The sequence below is a fragment of the Sciurus vulgaris genome, assembly GCF_902686455.1.
Source record: "Sciurus vulgaris genome assembly, chromosome: 16".
Classification (NCBI taxonomy): Eukaryota; Metazoa; Chordata; class Mammalia; order Rodentia; family Sciuridae; genus Sciurus; species Sciurus vulgaris.
Genome location: NC_136477.1, coordinates 7,092,122 through 7,103,116, shown reverse-complemented (window position 1 = coordinate 7,103,116; position 10,995 = coordinate 7,092,122).

Sequence of the window (10,995 nt, the reverse complement as noted above, 5' to 3'; positions counted from 1 at the left end):
ATTCATGGTACACAAGTGGGGTGCAACTATTATTTCTCTGGTTGTACACAAAGTAGAGTCATACTTTATGTATTTGCATAATCATACATGTACCTAGCTTTCTTTTAACTAGTGAATGTTTGTTGACTCATTTCAAACTCTACATCTTTAAGTTATGCTTTGTGACATTAAAGATAAGAAACACTTCTAGTGTTGATGAAATACTACTTATATTTCTAGAAAAGAATATCTATCTTGCTGCTTTTATAAACCAAACTGAGTATTGTAATTTAGGTCTTCTGAAGAAAGTAAAATCATTACATTTATTTAGTCAGATTTTTCTCTGCTGTGAACAAAAGACCCAACAAGCACAACCTAGGAGGGAAGGTTTACTTGGCATTCTTGGTTGCAGAGGTTCAGTCCATTAATAAATGCCCACTCCATAGCTCTGGGTCAGAGGTGGTGGAGCATGTCATGGTGTACGGGAACGGCAGAGGACAGTAGAGGACAGTAGCTCAGCAGATGGTATCAGGAAGCAGGAAGAGCTCTGCTCACCAGGGACAAAACACATGCCCCCCGAGACCAACTCCTTCAGCCACACACCACCAGCCTACAATGAGCACCCAGTTAATCCGTATCACTCACTGAATTAATGCACTGATTAGGTCACACCTCACAATCTAATCTTTTCACCTCTGAAAATTCTTCTATTGCCACATGTGAGTTTTCGAGGGACACCTCAACTGAACTATATATACACACGGGACACACAATGGATTTAAACTTTCCGCTTCTTTTGCCTTTCTGAATATATCTCCTGCACCATTTAACCATCCCATTAAGTTTTCCTGTTGTTCCACATCTTCCCCACAACACTTTCTTTTGTTAGGACAATATAGTGGGTATAATTAGTTTACTTTTCTCTTACAATGAGATTCAGAGTCATTATACATACTGTGCAACACTATCTATCTTCTGAAATATGAGTGTTTACAATATTTCCATTGAGTTTCTTGTCTTGTTAGAAGTTAATTCCTAATGGTTCTTCATGTAATTGTGGTAGTGATCCATTATACTTCGGTATATTGTGTATTTATTTTAGGTCAATGTCTCCTTTTGCATGTCTGTTATGCTATGTACCACATGACCTCTAGTGCTTGATTTTAATGTAGTTTATTTCTCAGTATTTTCCCTCATGGTCTGTGCTCAGTAATTCTTGATCTTGAAACTCCTCCTTTGGCTGATTTGTGGTCTTGTCCTGTCCTGCCAAGGTGGAAGCCATGTGAAATGTGTTTGTGCCATTGATGTGCTACAGAGATCACAATCACTTTTATTACTAAGCATCATTTATTAATTAGTCCTTCCTTTGACCATAATGCCAATCCCACAATAAAGAAACACACAGTGGGAAATAGGGGGTGGGGATATGAAAAATGGTGGAAAGAGACAGACATCATTACCCTATGTACATGTGTGACTACATGAATGGTATGAATCTACATCATGCACAAAAATAGAAAAGAAAAGATGTGCCCCATTTGTGTATGATGAATCAAAACCCAGTCTGTAAAAATTAAAAAAAAATAATAATTAATAAAAAAGAAGAAGTGCATTTAAGAGTTCATGTTTTCTGAATTTTTTTCTGGGCAGTAGGATTGCTGTCTCTATCCCTGCCCTTTTTCCACGTCTGCAGGCTTGGAGCTCACTAGTCAGCCAGACCAACTCTCTTGTAATGTACAAGCCCTAGAAGTTTTTTAGTTATACTCAAAAAGGGTTATCTGTTTTTCTGTTGATTTGAAATATTTGACAAGACATTGACAATCCAGACCCCTAATTTAAATCTCTGACCTCTACATTTTATGTAATGAGTGTATGTGATAATACTGTGATGTTTGGAAAACATGGCAGTGAAATTCTAAAAGGAAGTAAGATAGCTACTAAATGGCCCATTTTGACTAGAGCAAATATATTAAAGCCGCTGTTTATAATATGCTCAATAAGTTAACATTTAACCAAACCACATGTTAAATTAGTCTTATGCGGTTATAGTTTTAACATATTTTCAATATATTATCATTGGTATAAATATATTAGATAGATAGATGACAGATCATATGCAAATAGAAGAATAGTGGACATGTACAGATAAATAAAAGAATTCCCAAATGTATGAATTTTGAAACAATGGTTCCCTTGAATTCAAAACATGCATATCCAAATGCACACTTGCCATCCTCACACAGATGCTTAATAGACATCTCAAATTTAACATTGCCATTAAAATATGATATTAATTCTAAAATATTCGATTCATGCATATATTCCATGCTACAGTTCATGGTAATTAAATTTTTGAATGTACTGAGCATTTCCTGTTATTGAGTATCATCTCTTATTTCTCTTTTTCTTTATACCCTGTACACAATTGTTCAGAAAACCCTGCTGTCCTTTCCACCAATATATATCCAGAATTCAGTCAGTTATCAGGATCTCCATCCTTACCACCATGAACTGAGCCATCATCCAGTTAGGGATATTCAAAGGCCATCGTAGCTGGACAGCCCTGTGTCTGCATCCTTGTGCAGGGCAGGGGAAGTGCTGGTCAGCTCCACCTTATCTTCCCATCACCTCCACATGCATCTCTGTACAGAAGAGCTTTGGTGCCATCTCTGTTTACTAGATGTGAGGACTCTGTGGAAAGAAGTAGAGAACTAGACAGGCACAGTAGACCACCTCCCTTGCCTGCCAGTTCTCCTTTATAAAACTATGGAATATTTAAGGTATAATGATCACAGAGACACTATAATAATTTTATAACACTGTCACTTGTCCTTCTCCAGAGTTAACAAATGCTGATTTTCTGCTGTACCTATTCAATAGTAACTTGGTAGAATAAGTGTGTACAGGAAAGAAATTCAGGGAGAGAAAGTATGGAAGGAGAAATAAGCACAGAAAGAGTTCAATATTCACTTTGGTTCAACATAAAGAAGAGTTTTATATGGTAGCAATTCTCAAATTTTAGAATCAGTGAAAGATCCTGTCGGAACATCTAACATTCATCTTCACCCCAGAGGTGTGGTAAATCTGGAGTGGGTTATAATTATCAGAATTTTTAAGATCTTACAAGGGTGCTTGGATCCACAGCAATAACACCATTACCTGGTAACATATTATAAATGCTGATGTTCTCATTATATTGTGAAGTTACCCACCCTTTATGCTAGATTCATCAATAGCATGGAAATTTGAAACTAAACAGCTGTTTCAGAATTCCTTGTCTTGGGACTGAAAGATGATCCAGCCCTGCAGCCTGTCATCTTTAGTCTGTTCCTGTCCATGTACCTGGTCACAGTGCTTGGGAACCTGCTCATGATCCTGACTGTCAGCTCTTACTCCCACCTCGTCATCCCCATGTACTTTTTCCTCTCCAACCTGTCCTTCACTGACATGCATTTCAGCAACACCACAATCCCCAAGATGCTGCTTACTATCCAGAGACAGAGTAAGACCATCGGTTACACAGGCTGCCTCTGGCAGATTGGCTTTGTCCTGATTTTTGCTGCATTGGAAAGCAGTCTCCTTGATATAATGGCTTATGACCACTATGTGGCCATCTGCTGTCCACTCAGGTATTTGGTCATCATGAATCCACACTTCTGTGTCCGGCTTATTCTGTTGTGCTTGCCCATCACCATTGTGTATGGCCTGTTGCACAGTCTGATGACTTCTGCACAAACCTGGAGATGCCCCACTTCTGTGAACTTGCTCAGGTCATCCATCTGCACTGTTATGATGCCCTCATCAATTATATACTGATATACCTTGCAGTTTGCCTATTTGGTGGGGTTCCCCTCTCTGGAATCATTTTATCTTATACTCATATTGTGTCCTCTGTCTTGAGAATGCCCTCATCAGAAAGAAAGTATAAGGCCCTTTCTACCCGTGGTCTCCCCTGTCGGTTATCTCCTTGTTTTATGGAATATCTTTTTATAAGTTCTCTATTAACTGACTCCCCCAGGAAAACTGCAGTTGCTTCTGTGATGTACACTATGGACCTTCCAAAGCTGAACCCCTTTATCTGCAGCCTGAGGAACAGGGTCATGAAGGAGGCCTTGAGGAAACTCCTGGTTAAGACAGATCCCCATCTATGATAAATCATTTGATTTCAATTTTGATATCTAAAGTGAGCCAAAGTGTTGGGATTCACAGTGAGTGAGAGTACCTGATCTTAATTGTACTACATTTTCTAATGTGTCTTGAAAACTTTTTATTATTTTGTTGCCTCTGTAAATTTCAACATGTGATTTCAGTTGTCTAAAAAGTCTGTACTCTGGTGCCACATAATCTAAGCCTAAAGCAGACATTCTATCCTAGCAAATATTCCCTCAAAAATGTCAGAAGGTGACAAATTAGAGAAGGTGAATAACAAAAAGAAAGTATTCAACAAAGCCATTTTATATAGAGTCAATAACTTCTACTTGATCATGTTGTTAGAGCCAGTAGAATTGTGTTCTGACCTACCAGCACTGAGAGTCAGAGACGTGGCACTTATGCCCCATCAAGTAAATATGAGAAAATCACCAGTGAATCTGTCCTCAGTCCTCACAAGTAAAGGAACTCTAGAACAAACACACTCAAATTGGTAGATCCATTTTTTCCCCAATGGCTTCAGAAATCTGAGTTGTGCTGCAACAGAGAGCAGTGCTTCCTTCAGTCTTTCAAGAGATGGATCATTCCAGATGACTCTCTTCCAGGCCAGCAGTGACTGCACACCCTGACTTGATGACAGAGGCAGAAAACCAAGGGCCCTCTCTTTGGTCCATTAAGCTCACTTTCCTGGATCAAGCAGACTGCCATTTTCATAGAGGACTGAATGGTGGTCTTCAAAATGTGTCCAGGCCCTATCCCATTAATAGGTGTTTTCTTATGTGATAAATGGGTGAAAGTTGACTGTATAGGAGTGGGTATATGCAGAAGAAGGTCTTCTCTTGGATTATCTTGGTGCATTCAGAGTTTGACCATGTTTCTGTATAATTCAGACTGAAGGGGAGAAGACACCAAGGAAAGGAGGTAGCATTGTAACCATTTGGTAGAGCTTGCATTGTCACTCTGCGTTTGACAAATTCCACCCTTTGAAATGCTTTTTCACAGGATTTCAAAACATTTTTATTACCCCTGGAGAGAGCCCCATGCAATTTTTTACATAAGTGTGTGGCTTTTTCAATTGTCGAAGATCACCCTTAATGAATTAACTCCATGTCTTTTGTTGTTATGATCCATGTGCTTCAGCATCAATCACGATTCCTTTGTTTGAGCAGGCATCCTTTTATTTTTAAGTTCTGCATTTTAAATTGGTATAGGGTGAGTTAAAAGTGATGATGTTGGTGAAATCTTGGTAACTTTATTTCTATTATTTTTATAATTATATTTATATTTCTTTATTTCTAAATGCTATTGTGATAAAGCTCTTTGTGCATTTCCCTCACAACTCCTGAAGGAAATACAAGGAGGTTTTGTAAATCGATTGGAGTTTCTGGCATGCCGAGTTGGTGGCTTCCAGAACTTTCCACAGTGGTCGAATGACTTGCCTTGCCATTAGACACCCTGGAGTTATCCAGCCTCCCACCAAAAATTTCGTTAATTCTGACAATAAAATGTATGCAAAACAGATTGTAGTTAATCAATTTTCTCTTGTTAAGTGTATGATAGCCATTTTTAAAATAATATGGCATTTGATTTTCTCTCTTTTCCTGTGTTAGCTCATGACATTTCAATGGAGTTGTTTATCTATTTTTGGAGTGAGAGAAGAATGGGGGAACTTTAGATTCTGTAGAAGGAAATGAGAGGGAGCGGGTTATGAAAAATGGTGGAATGAGACAGACATCATTACCCAATGAACACGTATGATTATATGAATGGTATGAATCTATATCGTGTACAACCATAGAAATGAAATGATATACACCATTTGTGTACAATGAATCAAAACAGTCTGTAAAAAATTAAAAGATAAATTTAAAAAAATTAATTTTATTTGTTCAAAGAAGTCGTATATGACAATAGAATATATTCATACATTTTGATAGATCATACATAAATAGAGCAGAATCTCTCATTTTTCTAATATTGTAGAATCATATCGGTCATACAGTCATAGATGTACATGAGGTAATAATATTTGCTTCTCCCCCATACCCCTTTCCCTATTTATTTCATTTTTAAATGGACTCAGAATAACTTTTTCAGGTAGTTTGGTAATCTTTAAATTTTATTTATGCTAATAATTAACTACTTTCTCATGTGTCTCTGTTTCACACACTTCCTAGTATTGAGACGAGGACACAGGTGCACAGCATTGACATGGTTCCCTTTGTGTGTATTTTTGAGTTCATTAGGTCTGAGTTCATTAGGTCTTGATATTGAACCCCTAGAAAAGAATTTTATTTTTCCCTTTGCAATTGAGCCTGAAACTGCATGCAATTTATTTTACCCTAATGCAAGACAGGAATTAATCAAGTTTGTTTCTTAGCACTTTTTTGCTAGCCCACTCATTGTGCCGAAAACCAGTTCAGAAATAAAGAAATGGTTCATCTATGTGTTGCTGGTTCTCTGAATTCAATTTTCTGAACAATAGGATTGTTTTGCCTTTCCTGCTCCAATGTTCCAAGTTTTGATGATTATGGCCCATCAACTGGATAAAGTTAAGGTTGCAGTGGGATAAACAAGACCTAGGTTTTTAAAGTTCACAACCACGAAGGTCTCTACACCACAGGTTACCTGCTTTCCTGATAATTTACCATTTCTCCTAAACACAGCCAAACACAATGGTATTGGGAGGAGAACATGTGCAGGCAATTAGGTTATATGAGGTCATGCAGATGGACCACTACGGATGGGATGAATAACCTGGGAAGGAGAGAAGAGGTGCCAGAGCTCCCTCTCTCTACCAAGGGAAAAGACACCCATGAGGTGTCCACCTGCAAACTACCAAGAGGATCATCACCAGGGCCTAGATTTCTGGCACCATGACCTATACTTTGCACCTCCAGCCTGTCAGAAATTGACTGCATTGGTCCACATACCCAGCCTGTATTGCAACAGTAGCCCTGTTGACTGAGACTTATATTCATCCATGAATAGAGAACAACACAACCAATGAGGGAAATTAATATGCAGAAATCATGGTTTGGATATGAGTATTACCCCAAAGGTTCCATTGATAGATGTTTCTTGGACTTTTTGTTGTTGTTGTTGTTATTCTCTTCTCTCATTTTTGAATTTTAATTGGTTCTAATTTGTGGTACACAACACGGAAATGCATTTTTACATTTTGATAACTCATACATATATAAAACTGAACTATAGTCATATCTAATAGTGGATTATAGTAGGGTTCATTTTGATGTATTCATAAATGTATATAACTTGCTTTCCATTTCAACGTCTAGTACTTCCCTTCCCCTCTCTCTCTCTCCCTCCTTTTAGTCCCCTTTCTCTACTCTACTCCACTGGTACCTTCTATTCATTTACTGTTTTCAATTGATGATTTAGTTTTGCCTTAAAGTGAAATTCATTTTGATATGCTCACACATGCACCTAGCATAGTTTCATCAATTTCCTTAATCCATTCCTTCCCTTTCCCACCCTGCCTCCCTCCCACTTGAATCCCTTCATCTTTTCCACTATTGCCTTTTACATTTGAATTCTTATTTTGACTTGGCTATTGGGAACTCTAGGAGATGAGACCCAGGTGAAGTGAGTAGGCACTTGGGGACACGCCCTTGGGGACTACATCCTGTCCCCAGTCCCATACACTCTCTTACTTTGCTTTCCTTGTGCCATGAGGTGAATAGTTTCCTCTGCCACACCCTTCCACCTTGATGTTTCCTTCTGGCTACAGGCTTAAAGCAATGGAACCATCTGACCAGGAACTGAAACATCTGAAAATAGGAGTCAAAATAAACCTTTCTCCTTTAAGTTGAATTTTTTAGGTATTTTGTTGTAGGCATGAAAAGCTGACTAACACAGCAGCACTGTATTGTCCTCTTGTACATAAGAAGACAAGGAGAAGCTACATGGAGAAATAAACAGTTGAAATAGACCTGATAAGGGTCAGAAATGAATGATATGGTTCCATAGAGAATCAACCAACCTTGCATTCCTGCAGTTTAAAAAAATGGCAGAGCTTTATTTCTCTTTATCTTTTGCTAGATCTAATTTTCTATAATTTTCCATAAGTGTTCTTCTTTGTTTTGTTAATTTTTAGTGATTTAGATATCCACATGTGGCGGCCTTAAAAATGTCTAGAAGCAGAGTGGATATGTATCTCCCTGGTAGATCACTTGCCTAGCCATAGAGATATATACATCTCTTCATTTCTCTTCTTTCTTTCTTTTTTTGAGAGTGAGACAGAGAATTGGTACCATCTTACATGCACTTTATCAAAATAAACACTTCCACTTGTGTAGAGCACTCCTCATTCTTGCCTACTGTAGAATATAGCTCTGAAGACTCTGTCAACTCCTTTCTCCATGATTAATTTTCCATTTCATTAGTGCATTTCCAACAGTATTTGATGTATTTGAATTCATCTTTAAAAATTCTCTATGGACCCACATCTTATTTAGCTATAGCCTCATTTTTCCTATTCCTTTGGTGTAAAACTGTCATGGTGATCTCTCTTCACTTTCTCCCTGTTTCTTCTCTTGCCACATTTTTCTGAGATCAACTCAGCCAGTGATAGAGACAGAGAATTATCATTCCCTCATACATCCTAACATTTTTCTTTTAAGTTTGAGATTAACTCTTCCTTTAAAGTTTGGCCAAAACTGTCTGTGAAATGGTTAGTATACCTTCAAAACTTTTCTTGCCTTATGTTCTCCAGACAGTTGTGTCCTATTTCTCCTTGAGAAGAAAGGAATAAGTTGTGTTTGCACCTAAACAAGGTGCAGTAGAACTACAACCCCTGCTACCTCAGGACATGAGTCAGGTTATGCCCTTGTTCCTCCTCTTGTATCATTTCTCCCTTTGATCAGTTGTTTTCAATAGTATCCAAATATGTTTGAATCCACCAATCTTAAAGACAACAGTGACAATCACAATGCATCTATGGACCTCACATCCTGCTTAAACTGTAATCGTATTTCTGCTTCTCTTATAATATATCTCTCCCAAATTTCCACTTTTTTTTTGTTGTTGTTGCATTACTGAGGATTAAACCCAGGACCTTGTGAATGCTAGCCACATGCTTTCCCAGTGAACTATATCCCTAACCCTCCCCTAAAGAAATCTCTATACTTACCCTCTCCAATTTTTATTTAACTATTTTCTTTTGCGGTCAGTCTAACCAGAATTTGCCCCTGCACATCTTAGGATTTCTCCTGAAGAGTCACCAATATTCTCTGCCTCATTCAGTCCAGGCTTAACTTTTGGTCCTTCACTTAATCTTGTGGACAGCAGCTCTGAATGTGTTTGTTCTCCACTTGTTCTTCAGCATCTTATTTTATTTGGATTTTCTCTACATCACTGTAGATTATTTATGAGTCTTCTTTTGAAGGCTGGAAAAAGGTAGTCGATATAGATAATAAATAATTGGGTCCAATCTAGAAGGTGAGGTCCAGTGGGAAAGGAAAGGAAATCAAACGCTGATATCTCCAAAGCCCTTCCCTGTCCTCCTTCAACCTGTTGCTAAGGAAACCTGCCCAAGGGATTGTTCCTCCCTGCAGGGTATTGGAGGAGTTGTCAGTTAATGCGTCCAGGGCTGCTACCATCCAGCCTGGATCACTCTGTTAGGGTAACTGGTACAAATATCCACAAGAGGTACAGCTCTGAGTTCAAGTCAAGGTTTATTGACAGAGAGAGTCTGTCAGGCTGCCCCTCTTCAAGGAGCAGCACCCTGTAGGAAAAACTTCCAAACTATAGAATCATGTACAATGGAGTAGTTAAATAATAACCGGTCTGGCCCTGTGACTGTTATATGACATCTTTTCTGTGATGAGGTACTAATTTGGCGTGGGCCTACTAGGTAGGTCATGCTTGGGAGGGCAAGTAAGGGAGTTACTTTGGTCAAGAGCCCTAACACACTCCACCTTCACCTTTTGGCCCACCCTTTTGTTACATATGTAGGAAGGGAACAGGAGAGAGGCAAGATAAGGGGAGAAGACCATGAGAACAAAGAAAATCTAAAATGTATACGAGGGACAAGACACCTCCACTTCTTTGGATACCCAGCTCTGTGGCCCCTTCTCTGAGGAGAAGTCTGACTCAGTTCTATCCTTTAAACAAAACTTGCTTTCTACGTTTGCCTTGGTTTCTTGGGTGTTCAATCTTCACATCTGGGTATGAGAACTTGGCTCTGATGCATTCTCATCACCAGCAGTGTCACTCTGACGCACATCTTACCTCCCCAGACTGCAATCACTGGTGACCCTCCAGACTCAGAGCTCGGTCTCCTTCTCTGTTCTGCCTTCTTCCCTCCTTTATAGTAGCTTGTGCCTCATTTCTTTAAAGGTCGTCTACACTCTGAGGACTCCAAGACTCTGGTCTCCACACAGAAACCCTACCTTTTTGGGTCTGTATATCCAGCTATCTGGATGACCCTATGTGGATGTCTAATAGGACTCTTAAATGCAAATGTCCTATAAAATAAATGGCATTAATGCTATTGTAAGTTTGGTCCTTGTGCCCAATGCCATTTCATGCCAATTTATTAATGAGAATGGGATTTTGAAATAAGGGAAAAGGAAGGTTTATTGCTTTGCACGTGAGACTCCAGTCCCAGGGGCTGGGGTTCTGTCCATCTCCCAAGGAATGGGGCCTTTCAAAGAAGCTCTTTAGAGGCTGCATTAGAGCAGAGCCCTGACATGGGTCCCAGTTTGTTGTAAGCAGTAAGTGAGAGAGGAATCAGGTTTGGTTCCAACAAGTGGATTTCATTCATGTAATGCACACTCAACTTAACATTCCTAATAATAGCAAGTCAAAAATACATTGAGGATCATTCCCTTGTTCACATAGCGT